The following is a 17,109-nucleotide window of genomic DNA, read 5'->3' on the forward strand; positions in this document are numbered from 1 at the left end:
TCTCTTTCATCATCTGTATAAACGTCCCTGTCTGGCAGGTATAATTACTCCCAATTAATGTTATTAACTTAGTGATATGATGTTTCCACTGATTGGAGTTGTTCGTGGTTTTTAATCAGGGGCCTACTTGACAATAGCTGTGGTTGGGTAAAGTAGCTGGTCAGTGTTCTTGCTGTAGGCCCTTGTGGAGTAATTACAGGATATTTGCAGTGTCTCTCTCATCTGTGCGATGTATTTAGATTTAGCAGACATATTTATGCACGGTAATCACATTCCTTGGTATCAGAATTCCTGATAGATGAGTGTCAGTAATGACCAACAAAGCAACCTAACTTTTAGGAAGTCAGCACTAGCAACACCATTGTGGTTCTGCTTTTGTCCTCTTGGTTTGGTTACAAAAGAAATGCTTAAAAGTTCACATCCTTTTCTTTCTCTGTGAACGTGCACTTAAAATTTCTGCCAGGACTCGAGAATATAAATGTTATAAAAGCAGAGCAAATGAAGACCAAGCCACTCTTGGCTGTACTTTACAGTATTCTGTTATAATGAGTTAAACAGGTGTACAAGTACAAATCCTCTTGTCTAAGTCAAGTAAGTTTTAAGAGACTCTTGTAATACTTTTCCCTTTGCAAGTTTTAGCTGCAAGAATCACTTGCCACAGGTTCCAGAATCAAATCAATATATAGACTTTTTTGATTCTGTAATCTCCTGAAACAAGCCAGAAAACAAGATCAATTTGCCTGGGGCTAGCCCAAGGGCCAGAAACACTGGTTTGCCACCGTTATTCCCCCTCCTTCAACCTCTCCGACCGCCATTCATCTCTCTCTCTTGGTCAGTGGAGAAGAAGATAGGCTCGAGTACATTCTCTGAGACAATCCCATCTCTGCCCAGAAAGCTGAAGGGGACTGCAGCAGTGGGTGCAGGCCTATCCCTTATCTGTCTGTCTGGTGGTTAGGAGTTGCTGGCCCCACTAGCCAGGAGTCTTTATGTGTTTGGGAAGTGTATTCTGTAAAGTCATTGGTCTGCTGATAGGATGGAAGGACTAGATAGGATTTTTATAGTTCAAGTGGAATAAAAATAGTGTCTTGTAGTCTTTGAGTAAGTATTGACTTCAGTCAGCTGAGTAATATGGCTGACTGAGACTGTTATCTGAGAAGAAGAAAATAGCTTCAGTGGATTGTTATGGTAGATGTCTGTGGATTGGTGTGGTAGAAAATGTCTTTGTGGACACTGTTTGATATGGCTGCGTGATTTCTGTCAGAGAATGTTCAGATATATAGGATATATATGTACATGTATAGGTGGGTGTTGCAGCAATATACAGAAATAGTTATTTGAATGAATCATTTAGCCAAGGTAGTGTGACATGAACCTCGTCAGAATGATTGCAAATTAAAGATGGGAAGTGAATAGACCTCATCACTGATTGTCAGACTGACAGTTTCACACGAGCTCTCCTCCCATTATGTCTGTTGAGTATCTCTCCGTGACATCCTTATTAAAATGTAATCATAACGACACTTAGACGCTGAAAGTAGACATGCTGGTGATGACATGGATGTCCTGCAGGACCTGTGTAGGCGATGATGACGACGGGGAAGACACTCAGTGCCTTTTACACTGCAGATAACATCCTTCCATAGCTATACTGAAGTAGGCCTGATCACTCAATGTTGGTTAGCAGAATATTGGCTCTGAGGGTAATCTGATAAATAACAACATGAAACCAAACATATATCAGCAGAATATCAGAGGAAATGCACATTTTCATTAGCCGCTGCATCATTGCACGCCCGGGTAAAGGTATTGGAATACTATTAAATTGCTGACAAGTTGATAAGAAAGAATGAAAGTTCTTCATATAGCACTGAATCATAGTGGCACCACATGAGAAACAGGAAACGAACAGACACCCAACTGTCCCACTACATGGTGTTGTTGTTTACTGTTTACCAAGCTTGTTTACACAGGCAGTAGCAGCTCGTAAGAGGATTCTTCCAAGATGCCATGTCTACCAAATCAAGCACATTTGTATCAAAGTGCAGAATTAGCTATGCGTGAACAGTGGAGCAGGTAGTGTCAAGAATGCTTGGATTGTACAATGTAAGAAATCAAAGCAATAGTGTAGATAGAAATTGTGTGATAGGTTGGTTATTCTATATGATAATCAAGTTTACTTGACGTAAATCTGTGAAATGTTAAGGTTATATGGTGGAATGTAGGATATCAATTTCCCTTAAATTGTTGAGGATTAAACTGAAAATAATCCTTTGCAGTGTTCAAAATGAAATATGACGGTCAAGGGGTCTTTGTCATAATTTTACCCCGGCTAATGTTGACTGTTTTACGGGGTCCCTTTGTTCAAGTACTATAGGAGAAAATAACAAGGACCCCATGATTCCCCTGAATTTCAAACAGTTTTTTTGTAAGTGTTTGAATCTGTCATGAAATACATGTAGTGATGAGTGACTACCACACTACTGTATACTGAACCGCAAAAGAAACGTCACCCCAAGTAACATTGCATGAAAAGTTGTCATCTGGGTAATTTTTGTCAAAGTTTCTAAAATTTAATATTACCTTGTCCGGAAAAATGAAATTTGATGATAAAAAAACAAAGCAGATGACAATAAAACCGATCGCCCAAACGCATCACGGCAACGGCCATGGTAACCCGATGCACGTGAGTTCCGTGCAAATTGAAATGCACATGCGTTCCCCCTTTTCTTGTCCTATAAAAATCCACCCAGATCGGATATCATTCATTCGTTATTTAATTGCGACCACATGCCAAGATTGACAAAAATCAGCAACAAGCCCTTGGACGATTGCAAGCTGGACAAAACGCCTGGCAAGTTGCCCATGCATTTCAATTCCATATAAGGACCACATACAGGCTCCAGCAACGGTACCAGACCACCAGCACTACAGATGGCCGACCATGGAGTGGAAGACCATGGGTCACCATCCGACGTCAGATTGTGTGACAGCATCTTCAAGATCGCTTTGTTACTGCTGCGGAAACTGCTCAACAGACCATGGGGACACACCAGCAACACATGAGTGCGGACACAGTGTGTCGACGATTGATGAGCAGATACCTCCACTGTCATAGGCCACACCGAGGACCCATTCTGTCACCACAGCATCGCCGGGACTGTCTTTAGTGGGCAACACAGTACCAGCATTCGCACCACCAGCAGTGGAGAAGAGTCCTCTTCTCAGACAAGAGCTGTTACTGTATCTCAACAGCAGATGGCAGAGAGAGAACGTTATTCGGATGCTTCTGTTGTTGAGAGAGACTCGTGGGGTGCTCCGAGCATTATGGTGTGGGGTGGAATTGGTCTTGCACAGAGGGTCGGCCCTTTGGTCTTCCAGGACATCGGTCCAGGGTAATGGTGTCACAGCAGTTCGGTACATTGATTAAGTCTTGAGACCACACGCCATACCTCATTTGGCACGTCGCTGCAACCATGAGTATCAGCATGATAACGCCCGTGCCCACACTGCGAGAGCAACAAGAGAATTCCTCCAGCAGAATGGCATCAGAACCATGCAGTGGCCTGCCCTCAGTCCCGGTTTAAATCCCATTGAGCATCTGTGGGACGAGATTCAAAGGCGGCTACATGACGTCCGACCAAGGCCGCAACTGCAGCTGAAGTGCATCAGGTGTTCCTCAGAGTGTGGGCTCAAGTGCCTATGGCCTCCATAAACCGTTTCATCCATTCCATGTATCAACTTGCACGGCAGTCATCAATGCACATGGCAGACACATGAGATTCTGACTTGTGGTGCCACTTTCTCAGAGACAAGTGTTGTGTTTCACTTTAAGAACACTTGACACTTTAATTTCAACCTTGATGATCAGTTTTGCCAAGTTTCATCTTTTTTATATGTCTCAAAGTATGTTTACAGTGTTTGGACAATAAGGTTTCTCATATATATCTAGCCATGGTGATGTTTCTTTTGCAGTTCAGTATATTCCAATTCTCCATCAGCAAGTTGAATATGAGAACAAACATGATCCTGTTTATTTTACTGAGAAAGTCCTGTGTCTGAGATTAAGAATGAAAGCTAAGTTGTCATTTTCATAATGTTCATATTACAAATGGAAGATTCACTAGGTCCTTAGATTACAATACCAGCTCGAAACCAAATGGATGCCAGGACCCCTGGATTAGAAACACTGCTAGAGCAATGAACTCCTCCTATAGAATCTGTCACCACCAACTTTCATCCTGTGCCGGTAAACCTGGTGAAGGTGATCAGTTGTGACTGATACAGCCGCCCCCACCAAATAAGATCAAGGACAAAGGCGGAGAGTTAAGTGGGGATTGTTGACCAGTAATGCTGAAGTATAATCCCTGTTGTATCTTAGTACTGGCAGACAGTCAGTCAGTCAGTCCAGCTGCTGGCCCTGGTTACAGAACAGTCCTTCACCACAGAGACAAGCACCTCACTGTAATACGGGTTTCTCAACACTGTAACTTGTTACAATACAGTCCTTCACCACAGAGACAAGCACATCACTGTAATACTGGTTTCTCAACACTGTAACTTGTTACAATACAGTCCTTCACCACAGGGACAAGCACCTCACTGTAATACGGGTTTCTCAACACTGTAACTTGTTACAATACAGTCCTTCACCACAGAGACAAGCACATCACTGTAATACTGGTTTCTCAACACTGTAACTTATTTCAATACAGTCCTTCACCACAGAGACAAGCACATCACTCTACTACGGGTTTCTCAACACTGTAACTTGTTACAATACAGTCCTTCACCACAGAGACAAGCACATCACTGTAATACTGGTTTCTAAGCGCTGTAACGTGTTACAATACAGTCCTTCACCACAGAGACAAGCACCTCACTGTAATACGGGTTTCTCAACACTGTAACTTGTTACAATACAGTCCTTCACCACAGAGACAAGCACATCACTGTAATACTGGTTTCTAAGCGCTGTAACGTGTTACAATACAGTCCTTCACCACAGAGACAAGCACCTCACTGTAATACAGGTTTCTCAACACTGTAACTTGTTACAATACAGTCCTTCACCACAGAGACAAGCACATCACTGTAATACTGGTTTCTAAGCGCTGTAACGTGTTACAATACAGTCCTTCACCACAGAGACAAGCACCTCACTGTAATACAGGTTTCTCAACACTGTAACTTGTTACAATACAGTCCTTCACCACAGGGACAAGCACATCACTGTAATACTGGTTTCTAAGCGCTGTAACGTGTTACAATACAGTCCTTCACCACAGAGACAAGCACCTCACTCTACTACTGGTTTCTCAACACTGTAACTTGTTTCTCAAGGTGGTCATGGACATGAACCAGACAGATTATTCATCTTTAGGGTCATTGTTAACAGATTTATATTTGTCGTATTTAGTTGTCTTCCTGTCTATTTCTGTATGGTAAGTATTCCGAATTGTCACATTGTAGAAGTGAAAATGAATCAATTTGTCTCATGCTTCCAAGAATTGATTTTCTGCTAAATGTAGTGTCTCTCTGCCATTTGTGTCTGCTTGAAACATAAATGCTGTTTTTAACCAGTTCTTTTTCAATACTGCCGTAATTAGACCACATATGCATCACATAATTATTAGCATTAAATTAGGCTGTTTTTTATGGTCATCATTAAATTGTTTTTCTCAACTTTAACAATACCTGAATGCAATTAGTTTCTTGGCAGGATGGCGTTGAACTGACGATGCCTGCCAACATGAAGGACCTTTTTGATGATATTCGTACCTAGTTTGGAATTCAAATCAAATTCTCTCAGGCTTATTTTCATGGGATTAGCAGCACAACCCGAGCTTCAAAATAATACATTTTCATAGAATTGTAGAATTTATGACAGTTGAGGTACTTGATAATTGTATTGAATGAGCACATCATAGCAAACATACTTCAAAGAATGTGAGGTGCATTTTCAATTTGGAAGCAGAAAATTTTGTGTTTTGTGACATAATTCTAATGTTCCATTTCCAAGCAGTAATCATCAATAAAGGTTGTTGAGAAATTGTGTTGAAATACCTGCTGCTAATGTAAGATGTATTGGTGTGACAGAGTATCCAGGCAACAAGCTGCAACCATGTTATATTGGGATTGTCACATGTAATAAATGCTGCGTTTATGACATGGAGCTATTGTGATTGCTAAGTATAGTTGGATTTCATGTTTTCACAGTCAGGCTGATAATCTGTGTCATGTTTGTATTTTCTGAGGTTGGATGTCTGTGAGACTGCATAGTTCAGGCATCGACAGCAGACCCAAAGGGAAATGTTTATAGGTGTATATGGTGCCACCGATGACATTACGTTTCTGATTACAGTTTGAAAGTTTCTTATTGTCTGAGGTTGGATGTCTGTGAGACTGCACAGTTCAGGCATCGACAGCAGACTCAAAGGGAAATGTTTATAGGTGTATATGGTGCCACCGATGACATTACATTTCTGATTACAGTTTGAAAGTTTCTTATTGTCTGAAATAATTTACCAGTAGATATGACTTGATCAATTCCAATACCTTCTGATATTGGATAATGTTTCTGTTAAATACTAATTTCACAAAGACAGGATTAATTTTAAGACCAGTTTTCAGTCATGCTTTGATTTGTAATTCGTCACCAGATCATGTTTCAAACTGAGACCAGTGATCACCGTAAGCTGTTTTAGTTAGATATTCATCACTGTAGGGCAGGTTTTTAATTGAGGCCAGTTGGCACACAGTAAAGTTTTTGTCTTCTATTCATTACCTGATCAGGTTTCAGTTTGAGACCAGTTGTGTAACTCCTGCGGCAGTCAGGAAGTCAGCTTCAGGGGCATACCACGGCCTTTTATAGGTGAGTCCTGGGAATGTAGTCATGCCCTTTGGACGTCCCGGGCATGGAGACTTACAAAAACTATGGGTGGAAATTTCCTTGTTTGAAAAACAACTTAGTGATGGAATGGATAAGTCAGACAAGGACAGTAAAGTTTCGGTGCATGCAACATGGCTGAAAGTTTTATTGGTTTTGATGATTCAGACAGACATACTTTTTATCATTGGATTCAGTATTACTTATTTATGTATATTCTCAGTTTGTCTGTGTATAAGATGCAGTATTTTGTGGCCAGTGAACCCCTGCTGTAGTCCTGCACCATGACTGTGGAATATATATATATTTTATGAAAAAAACAAAATAAAAAATCTAGAGATGCATACAAAAGCATGTCTAGCCAGCTCTAGCTAACTCTATTCCACAAATCAGCATATGGAATTTTTATTTTTATTTTCAGAGTCAAGAATGATATTGTGTAATATAAGATTTCATGGAGTATATGTTAGTCTACCCCTGCTGCTTCAGTGTTAGATCACCCCCTTCCCATTGCGGACTGATGTTGTCTAGCCACAGGGCAGCAGAAGGAGTTGCCCACAATGGGGTTTATTCAGAAACTGTACAGATAGTCATTCATGCTGGTAGCAATAACCTGCTCAAAGATATTCACATGAACATTTATATCTACATGCGTTGGCCCAGAGTAAACAGCCCAGTTCTGACTGGGTTGCTCTTGGTCCCCTTTTCTGGACAAAGTGGGATCTATCTGGCTTGGCTAAGTTGGATCTGGCTTGGCTAAGTGGAATCTGGCTTGGCTAAGTGGGACCTGGCTTGGCTAGATCTGGCTTGGCTAAGTGGGATCTGGCTAGGCTAAGTTGGATCTGGCTTGGCTAAGTTGGATCTGGCTTGGCTAAGTGGGATCTGGCTAGGCTAAGTTGGATCTGGCTTGGCTAGATCTGGCTTGGCTAAGTTGGATCTGGCTTGGCTAAGTTGGATCTGGCTTGGCTAAGTGGGATCTGGCTTGGCTAAGTTGGATCTGGCTTGGCTAAGCTAGATCTTCCAAACCCCAAACCAGCAGTCAAACTAGATGATGAAAAGTTAGCCTTAATACAGGTTTACAAGGAGTCATAAAGAATGTTTCATAGCGTCCAGTAGCCAATATCTGGTTGTATTGCTTGGCATGTATTCTAGAACGGAGTTGTTACCAAGGGCACCAATCAATACCTGCGACCATGGTGGACAAGTGTCCAGTCTTTCATACCTATGCCATAATCATCCAATCAAAACAAGAAGCCTGGGACTGTTGTCATTTCACATTGGGAGTCAGAACTCTGAAAAAGTTAACACATTACATTTTTTGTGGTGACTTTCACATATGTTTTTTTTTACTTGGACAAACAACTGGTCCGATGACAGCTAAATTGACTTTCATAAGTATATGAATGAAAATTTGGCATGCTTCAACATTCAGGGGTGTCTTGAGACTATGCGAGAGAAATGATGAAAAGACTACCGCACTACTTCGTTATTCCTGGGGAAGCCCTGGGAATCCTCTTGTACAAGTAAATATAGAATTGTCTTTTATGATCATTAACTCCCTGTTATCTGGAAATCAGTGTCTCTGGAGAGGAAAAAGTCTGATGTTTTGGACTGCGTGCCTGTGAAGGAATATCTTTGCTGCCACCCATCTTAGTGAAGTTCAGGAAGAAGCACACGACAGACAAACAGCTTGCTGCCTCCTCTGACAGTGACATTCAACAGCGACACTCAGCAGCAGTGATCTCTGAATTAACTTCAGCCTCTTTTCAACGCCACTTTATAATCACTTTTAAATGAGCATCCAATTCAACAATGATGATGAACAACTAATTGCAGCATGACAAGACTGCAGAAACCTCTCCTGTTGCCTTGATCAGACCTCATCGTGTTATTCAACTTAAAGTTGATGAAGTGCCATGTGCATTAACTTAGTTGTGAGGTCATACATAAACCAATTATTGTTATCAAACCACATCCTATTATTGTAGTTTATATTGAGCATGATTATGTTCATATTGTCTGGTGGGTATGAAGTGGCTATGGTTGTTATACATCATATTATTGTAGTTTATACAGAGCATGATTATGTTCATATTGTCTGGTGGGTATGAAGTGGCTATGGTTGTTATACATCATATTATTGTAGTTTATACGGAGCATGATTATGTTTTTATTGTCTGGTGGTTATGAAGTGGCTATGGTTGTTATACATGGCTGTCATATGCATGTACATAACAATTGGAAACATGTCAAATTTATACCAAATACTAAGTTGTGGTATGAAAAATAATGAGAATCTAAATTGTGATAGGACAAATTGAGAGGATTGAGTAAATGCCAACACTGTAAGAAGGTGATTACGAGATGTGAAATTCACCCTGAAGATTCCTACTCTGCTGAACTCCCACAAACATCATTCATCCCTTTCATCATCACATTCAGAGTCTGCTCTGAGTACGCCATGTATCATTGTCCACTAATGCAGACCCCACTTCTGTCTAGAAGTGTACCCTACATTTGTCTAACAATCACTACATTTCACAACACCAGTGATGACTTTTGAGAAATTCTTCAGCAATAGAAATACGCCCATTTTGTCTTGTTATGCAAGTTGTGTGAGTGGCGGGTGCTACCGGTAGGGCAGGACATGCCCACCCTTTTCATGAACACCGGGTGTCGATGTCATCACTGTTTTACAGTCGTCCATTCAAAAAATTTACACAGCTGTTTTGCTTAACGCCAAATTTTAATGTGTTAATTTTAATCAGCGGATAACCTAGACTGGTTATTGTCTTGCATTGACCATATATGTTTCCAACAACCAGTGACTGTACAGTTCAACAACCCTTCTTATGTATGGAATATGATGCATTAATGAGATGGCTTAATGATGAGAAGATGACTGCAAATTAGCCGTGGCAACAATCAGAAAAGATATTCAATAATATGAAGAACATCACTACCTACACATTGATCTTCCAGTAATTATACATGGTTTACAATTATCATTCCATTGATTGCATTATCCAATTTTCATAATTTAGAAAAATGTCAGGTTTTTCTCCTTTCTGTTAATACATAGTACTCACATATGCAGCGCTGCCATTTCAAAGCTGGCAAATGTTTCAGTTATTCAAGTGCAGTTTTATTGGCGGGCGATTTGTACAATCTTATTGCCTCCAGAGTCAGTCAGTGTTGAAGCTTAACATTTCTCACAGGCACGGCTGTTTGGTATACTGGGATATAGATCAACAGTTACCCCAGCTTTCTGATGCTACAACTAAGTGTATACCAGTTGGAACACCACTAGAATGTGCATTGGCAGGTACATACAGTGTGCAGTCTTCGTCCGAGATTCTTCCACAGATAACAATAAGAACCTGGTGTAAGTGTGGCGTCAGAGCACATGTGGTATATTAACATCATCTTGCTGTGGTCTTTCACAAGAAAACCCTTCAAAATAAAATCTCATGATGTATCAAGAATTCCCTTCTAACTCACCCAAGGCAAGTTTGGTACAGGTATATATCTGTGCCTCGGGCATCAGCAATAGGTCACACCTAACATTTGTTTTGTCGAGGAGTATGGAGCTCAATGTAGATTTTATCCTGAAAGGTATGTGGATATATGTTTCCATCGCTGACAGAAAAAGAAATTTGTACTAATTTTTATTGAAGCAATTTAAAGTTATTGCCTCCTTTTTTTGCTAACGTCGGCAAGGAAAGTAGGATGCTGTTTCACATAACCTATTCTAATAGTTTCTCTGAGGACTTCATTTCAATTTTTGAAAGTGATGTAAAATGTTTTCATAAATTCTTCCAGTCTCAGTTAATATTTAACTGAACATGTGGATAATCAAGATGCAAGATCAACATCATATTTATATTGTCCTTTTGCAATATTGTGACCAAGTAATACATTAAATAAAACATATTTGCTCACCTGAACTCTGCTTTGTTTAGCCCACAGTATAATCCACAACATGTCTGAAATGCTAAATAAATATTTTCTTACATATCCAAGTGAATGTTTTTATAAAACAGATATTGTATCCATTGCTGTTTGCTGTGAGGCAAAGCCATAAAGTTTTCCCTTGGATTGTGAGATTCACACACTCTGAAGCATCCCTGCATAGTAGAGAGAGGAGACTCTCGCTGTCTCCGCGTCCATTCAGGTTTGGGCCAAGCCACTATTGACGAGGGGAGGCAGGCTGGGCTGGGCTGGTCTAGTCTAATGGGAGAGATTGAATCAGGTTCTATGGGGACAGTTTTGTTGGAACACCAAACCAATTATTGGACTGTCATTGAGTTTATGAGACTTAATGGATGTCTGGGATATTGTGTTATGTGTTAAAATATTGTTGATCAATGAATTATGGTCATTCTGTCAGCAGTGGAAATATAGGATGACTATTATGATACAGATATTTAGTTTTCAGGCTCTGAAATATATATCTACTACCCTATGGTAGATATTAATCGTGTCTATTTTCGAGTGTTTTACATTATTATTTCCTAGATATGTCATTGACTGTCTGAGTGCAGGTGATATTGCAATATATTAAATTTGGCGTTTATTAACACTTTTCTAGAATCAATCCACGGGAATGAAAGTTTCGTATGTTGCCCGTTTATGTTGTTGTGTCATGCAACTTGAAGGCATCACCCAGGTGCGACTCCTCTGAAGAATATGTATGTGCAGAATGTTGATATTGTTATTGTTTCACATGGACCAAATGTGAAATCACTAATACAATTAGGAGACACATTTCAGAGGACTCTTTTTTAGTTTTTGACTTAAACTTGACAATGAAACCCATGGTGTTTCCAGCTTTCTGTTGATTGATGAGGATATTCACGGACAAGGACAATGAAAGATGTGTGCTTGAAGTTTTCATTTTTTTTCATTCATTTAAAAAACTCAAAGTATATGATATATTTCCAGTGCTTGCTCGCTCACTCACTCGCTCGCTCACTCACTGGTTAAAGCGTTAGCTCGTCACGCCGAAGACCCGGGTTCGATTCCCGACATGGGTACAATGTGTGAAGCCCATTGCTGGAATATTGCTAAAAGCAGTGTGAAACCATGCTCGCTTGCTAGCTCACTCACTCACTCACTCACTCACTCACTCACTCACTCACTCACTCACTCACTGTGTGGTGTGCCAACACATTTATGTAGGAGTTCAGAAGCATTATGGCTTGCAGGTTATTAGATTACAGATTGGGTTCAATTATCTGAGCAGTGAGTACAACTAATTACCATTGTCAATTTCACGAAAGAGAAGGTCTGTATTATGTGCCTGGCCTCGGGACAAGTGAGTGAATGACCATCTCCTGATTTGATTATTTGGATATGTGTAAACAGAATGTAGGAGCGATTCGGTGGATACTGTAGTGGGCCTCATCACTACGAGTCTGATTACCGGCTATAATCTCGTCTGTATTAAATTGAAACAACCTTAACTTCGTAACGGTTCCATACAAGTCGCTGTGGTCAGTGCAAAGGCAGTACCTGACTGAGTACGTGGCGAGATAGTTGTGGTAAATGTGTGTTCCTCTGTAATTGCCGGGGAAAAGGCACGCTGAGTGGAAATGACTGTGAGCCTCGTGATGTTTCCACACTTTTGTCGTCTGTTGGATGGTTGTGTTGAAATGATAAAAATAAGATTATTACTCTGTTGGGGTAACTTCAGACAGGTCGTTTGTAAACTTTGGGTGTGAGTATTGTAGTTGATGGTCTTCCTGGTGTGTGGATCACCGGTGTAAGTCATGTGATCCAAGTAATGATGACAGGTTGGCCTGACGTGTAACAGGGCAATGGGCCAGTGTGGCAGCTGTGCATCAATCTCCTTCACTTTACGTGTCCCAAGTAGGACGAATATAAAGGTACCTGTAGCATTATTACAAAGAGTTCATGCAGCTTCCCTCCATCAGATTAGATGTGTCTGACTGACAAGGTAAAAAGTCCATGTACATTCCTTCCTCCCTTTTCTGATATGTCTTTGAATATGTAAAAGATTATCGCCCACTCCATCATCCATTGTTTCCCTCTTCCTCCTTGATTTATAAACCTATTTCTATTTCCCATTGCCATCCATCCATCCATCCACATGCTTCAAGCACTGGTAGAGCTACTGCCTTTGTCAGTCTGTGTTAAGGTAGGGAATTTCAGTAGTTGTAGAAGTATTGCTCTTGGTCGTCTGTGTTAATTATTATTAAGGTACAGGAGCTCCAAATGTCAGGAGACTGTCACAGTCTGTTCTATATTTAGTCTTGAACACCAGTGACTTGACTGTCACAACCTGTTCTGTATTTAGTCTTGAACACCAGTGACTTGACTTTACTGTCACATTCTGTTCTGTATTTAGTCTTGAACACCAGTGACTTGACTTTACTGTCACAGTCTGTTCTATATTTAGTCTTGAACACCAGTGACTTGACTGTCACAACCTGTTCTGTATATAGCCCTGAACACCAGTGACTTGACTGACTGTCACAACCTGTTCTATATTTAGTCTTGAACACCAGTGACTTGACTTGACTGTCACAGTCTGTTCTGTATATAGTCTTGAACACCAGCGACTTGACTGTCACAGTCTGTTCTGTATATAGCCCTGAACACCAGTGACTTGACTGACTGTCACAGTCTGTTCTGTATATAGTCTTGAACACCAGCGACTTGACTGTCACAGTCTGTTCTGTATATAGTCTTGAACACCAGTGACTTGACTGTCACAGTCTGTTCTGTATATAGTCTTGAACACCAGTGACTTGACTGTCACAGTCTGTTCTGTATATAGCCCTGAACACCAGTGACTTGACTGACTGTCACAACCTGTTCTGTATTTAGTCTTGAACAACAGTGACTTGACTGTCACAACCTGTTCTGTATTTAGTCTTGAACACCAGTGACTTGACTGACTGTCACAACCTGTTCTGTATTTAGCCCTGAACACCAGTGACTTTACTGTCACAACCTGTTCTGTATTTAGTCTTGAACACCAGTGACTTGACTGACTGTCACAACCTGTTCTGTATTTAGCCCTGAACACCAGTGACTTGACTGACTGTCACAACCTGCTCTGTATTTAGTCTTGAACACCAGTGACTTGACTGTCACAGTCTGTTCTGTATTTGGCCCTGAACACCAGTGACTTGACTGACTGTCACAACCTGTTCTGTATTTAGCCCTGAACACCAGTGACTTGACTGACTGTCACAACCTGTTCTGTATTTAGTCTTGAACACCAGTGACTTTACTGTCACAACCTGTTCTGTATTTAGTCTTGAACACCAGTGACTTGACTGACTGTCACAACCTGTTCTGTATTTAGCCCTGAACACCAGTGACTTGACTGACTGTCACAACCTGCTCTGTATTTAGTCTTGAACACCAGTGACTTGACTGTCACAGTCTGTTCTGTATTTGGCCCTGAACACCAGTGACTTGACTGACTGTCACAACCTGTTCTGTATTTAGCCCTGAACACCAGTGACTTTACTGTCACAACCTGTTCTGTATTTAGTCTTGAACACCAGTGACTTGACTGACTGTCACAACCTGTTCTGTATTTAGCCCTGAACACCAGTGACTTGACTGACTGTCACAACCTGCTCTGTATTTAGTCTTGAACACCAGTGACTTGACTGTCACAGTCTGTTTTGTATTTGGCCCTGAACACCAGTGACTTGACTGACTGTCACAACCTGTTCTGTATTTAGCCCTGAACACCAGTGACTTGACTGACTGTCACAACCTGCTCTGTATTTAGTCTTGAACACCAGTGACTTGACTGTCACAGTCTGTTCTGTATTTGGCCCTGAACACCAGTGACTTGACTGACTGTCACAACCTGTTCTGTATTTAGCCCTGAACACCAGTGACTTGACTGACTGTCACAACCTGTTCTGTATTTAGTCTTGAACACCAGTGACTTTACTGTCACAACCTGTTCTGTATTTAGTCTTGAACACCAGTGACTTGACTGACTGTCACAACCTGTTCTGTATTTAGCCCTGAACACCAGTGACTTGACTGACTGTCACAACCTGCTCTGTATTTAGTCTTGAACACCAGTGACTTGACTGTCACAGTCTGTTCTGTATTTGGCCCTGAACACCAGTGACTTGACTGACTGTCACAACCTGTTCTGTATTTAGCCCTGAACACCAGTGACTTGACTGACTGTCACAACCTGTTCTGTATTTAGCCCTGAACACCAGTGACTTGACTGACTGTCACAACCTGTTCTGTATTTAGTCTTGAACACCAGTGACTTGACTGACTGTCACAACCTGTTCTGTATTTAGTCTTGAACACCAGTGACTTGACTTGACTGTCACAGTCTGTTCTGTATATAGTCTTGAACACCAGCGACTTGACTGTCACAGTCTGTTCTGTATATAGCCCTGAACACCAGTGACTTGACTGACTGTCACAGTCTGTTCTGTATATAGTCTTGAACACCAGCGACTTGACTGTCACAGTCTGTTCTGTATATAGTCTTGAACACCAGCGACTTGACTGTCACAGTCTGTTCTGTATATAGTCTTGAACACCAGCGACTTGACTGTCACAGTCTGTTCTGTATATAGTCTTGAACACCAGCGACTTGACTGTCACAGTCTGTTCTGTATATAGTCTTGAACACCAGTGACTTGACTGACTGTCACAGTCTGTTCTGTATATAGCCCTGAACACCAGTGACTTGACTGACTGTCACAACCTGCTCTGTATTTAGTCTTGAACACCAGTGACTTGACTGTCACAGTCTGTTCTGTATTTGGCCCTGAACACCAGTGACTTGACTGACTGTCACAACCTGTTCTGTATTTAGCCCTGAACACCAGTGACTTGACTGACTGTCACAACCTGTTCTGTATTTAGTCTTGAACACCAGTGACTTTACTGTCACAACCTGTTCTGTATTTAGTCTTGAACACCAGTGACTTGACTGACTGTCACAACCTGTTCTGTATTTAGCCCTGAACACCAGTGACTTGACTGACTGTCACAACCTGCTCTGTATTTAGTCTTGAACACCAGTGACTTGACTGTCACAGTCTGTTCTGTATTTGGCCCTGAACACCAGTGACTTGACTGACTGTCACAACCTGTTCTGTATTTAGCCCTGAACACCAGTGACTTTACTGTCACAACCTGTTCTGTATTTAGTCTTGAACACCAGTGACTTGACTGACTGTCACAACCTGTTCTGTATTTAGCCCTGAACACCAGTGACTTGACTGACTGTCACAACCTGCTCTGTATTTAGTCTTGAACACCAGTGACTTGACTGTCACAGTCTGTTTTGTATTTGGCCCTGAACACCAGTGACTTGACTGACTGTCACAACCTGTTCTGTATTTAGCCCTGAACACCAGTGACTTGACTGACTGTCACAACCTGCTCTGTATTTAGTCTTGAACACCAGTGACTTGACTGTCACAGTCTGTTCTGTATTTGGCCCTGAACACCAGTGACTTGACTGACTGTCACAACCTGTTCTGTATTTAGCCCTGAACACCAGTGACTTGACTGACTGTCACAACCTGTTCTGTATTTAGTCTTGAACACCAGTGACTTTACTGTCACAACCTGTTCTGTATTTAGTCTTGAACACCAGTGACTTGACTGACTGTCACAACCTGTTCTGTATTTAGCCCTGAACACCAGTGACTTGACTGACTGTCACAACCTGCTCTGTATTTAGTCTTGAACACCAGTGACTTGACTGTCACAGTCTGTTCTGTATTTGGCCCTGAACACCAGTGACTTGACTGACTGTCACAACCTGTTCTGTATTTAGCCCTGAACACCAGTGACTTGACTGACTGTCACAACCTGTTCTGTATTTAGCCCTGAACACCAGTGACTTGACTGACTGTCACAACCTGTTCTGTATTTAGTCTTGAACACCAGTGACTTGACTGACTGTCACAACCTGTTCTGTATTTAGTCTTGAACACCAGTGACTTGACTTGACTGTCACAGTCTGTTCTGTATATAGTCTTGAACACCAGCGACTTGACTGTCACAGTCTGTTCTGTATATAGCCCTGAACACCAGTGACTTGACTGACTGTCACAGTCTGTTCTGTATATAGTCTTGAACACCAGCGACTTGACTGTCACAGTCTGTTCTGTATATAGTCTTGAACACCAGCGACTTGACTGTCACAGTCTGTTCTGTATATAGTCTTGAACACCAGCGACTTGACT

The 17,109-nt window shown here is 41.3% G+C and overlaps 2 protein-coding genes across 3 annotated transcripts in view; one reads left to right on the top strand and one right to left on the bottom strand.

Moving 5' to 3' along the window:
- LOC139447500 (5-hydroxytryptamine receptor 2C-like) overlaps positions 1–11,037 on the bottom strand; it is a 54,836-nt gene extending 43,799 nt beyond the window's left edge. The window contains exon 1 of one of the 2 annotated variants that reach the window (XM_071228900.1): positions 10,829–11,037. The gene's annotated coding sequence lies outside the window, so the exon portion shown is untranslated. Of the gene's footprint in view, positions 1–10,219; positions 10,289–10,828 lie in introns of those variants that run through there. The other variant, XM_071228901.1, reaches the window with a different exon arrangement.
- The window catches only part of LOC139447338 (26S proteasome non-ATPase regulatory subunit 1-like), a 328,509-nt gene that overhangs the window by 220,867 nt on the left and 90,533 nt on the right, over positions 1–17,109 (top strand). The gene's annotated exons all lie outside the window — the stretch shown is intronic.

The sequence above is a fragment of the Haliotis cracherodii genome, unplaced genomic scaffold (genome assembly GCF_022045235.1).
Source record: "Haliotis cracherodii isolate W230 unplaced genomic scaffold, xgHalCrac1.p SCAF_7, whole genome shotgun sequence".
NCBI classification, from domain to species: domain Eukaryota; kingdom Metazoa; phylum Mollusca; class Gastropoda; order Lepetellida; family Haliotidae; genus Haliotis; species Haliotis cracherodii.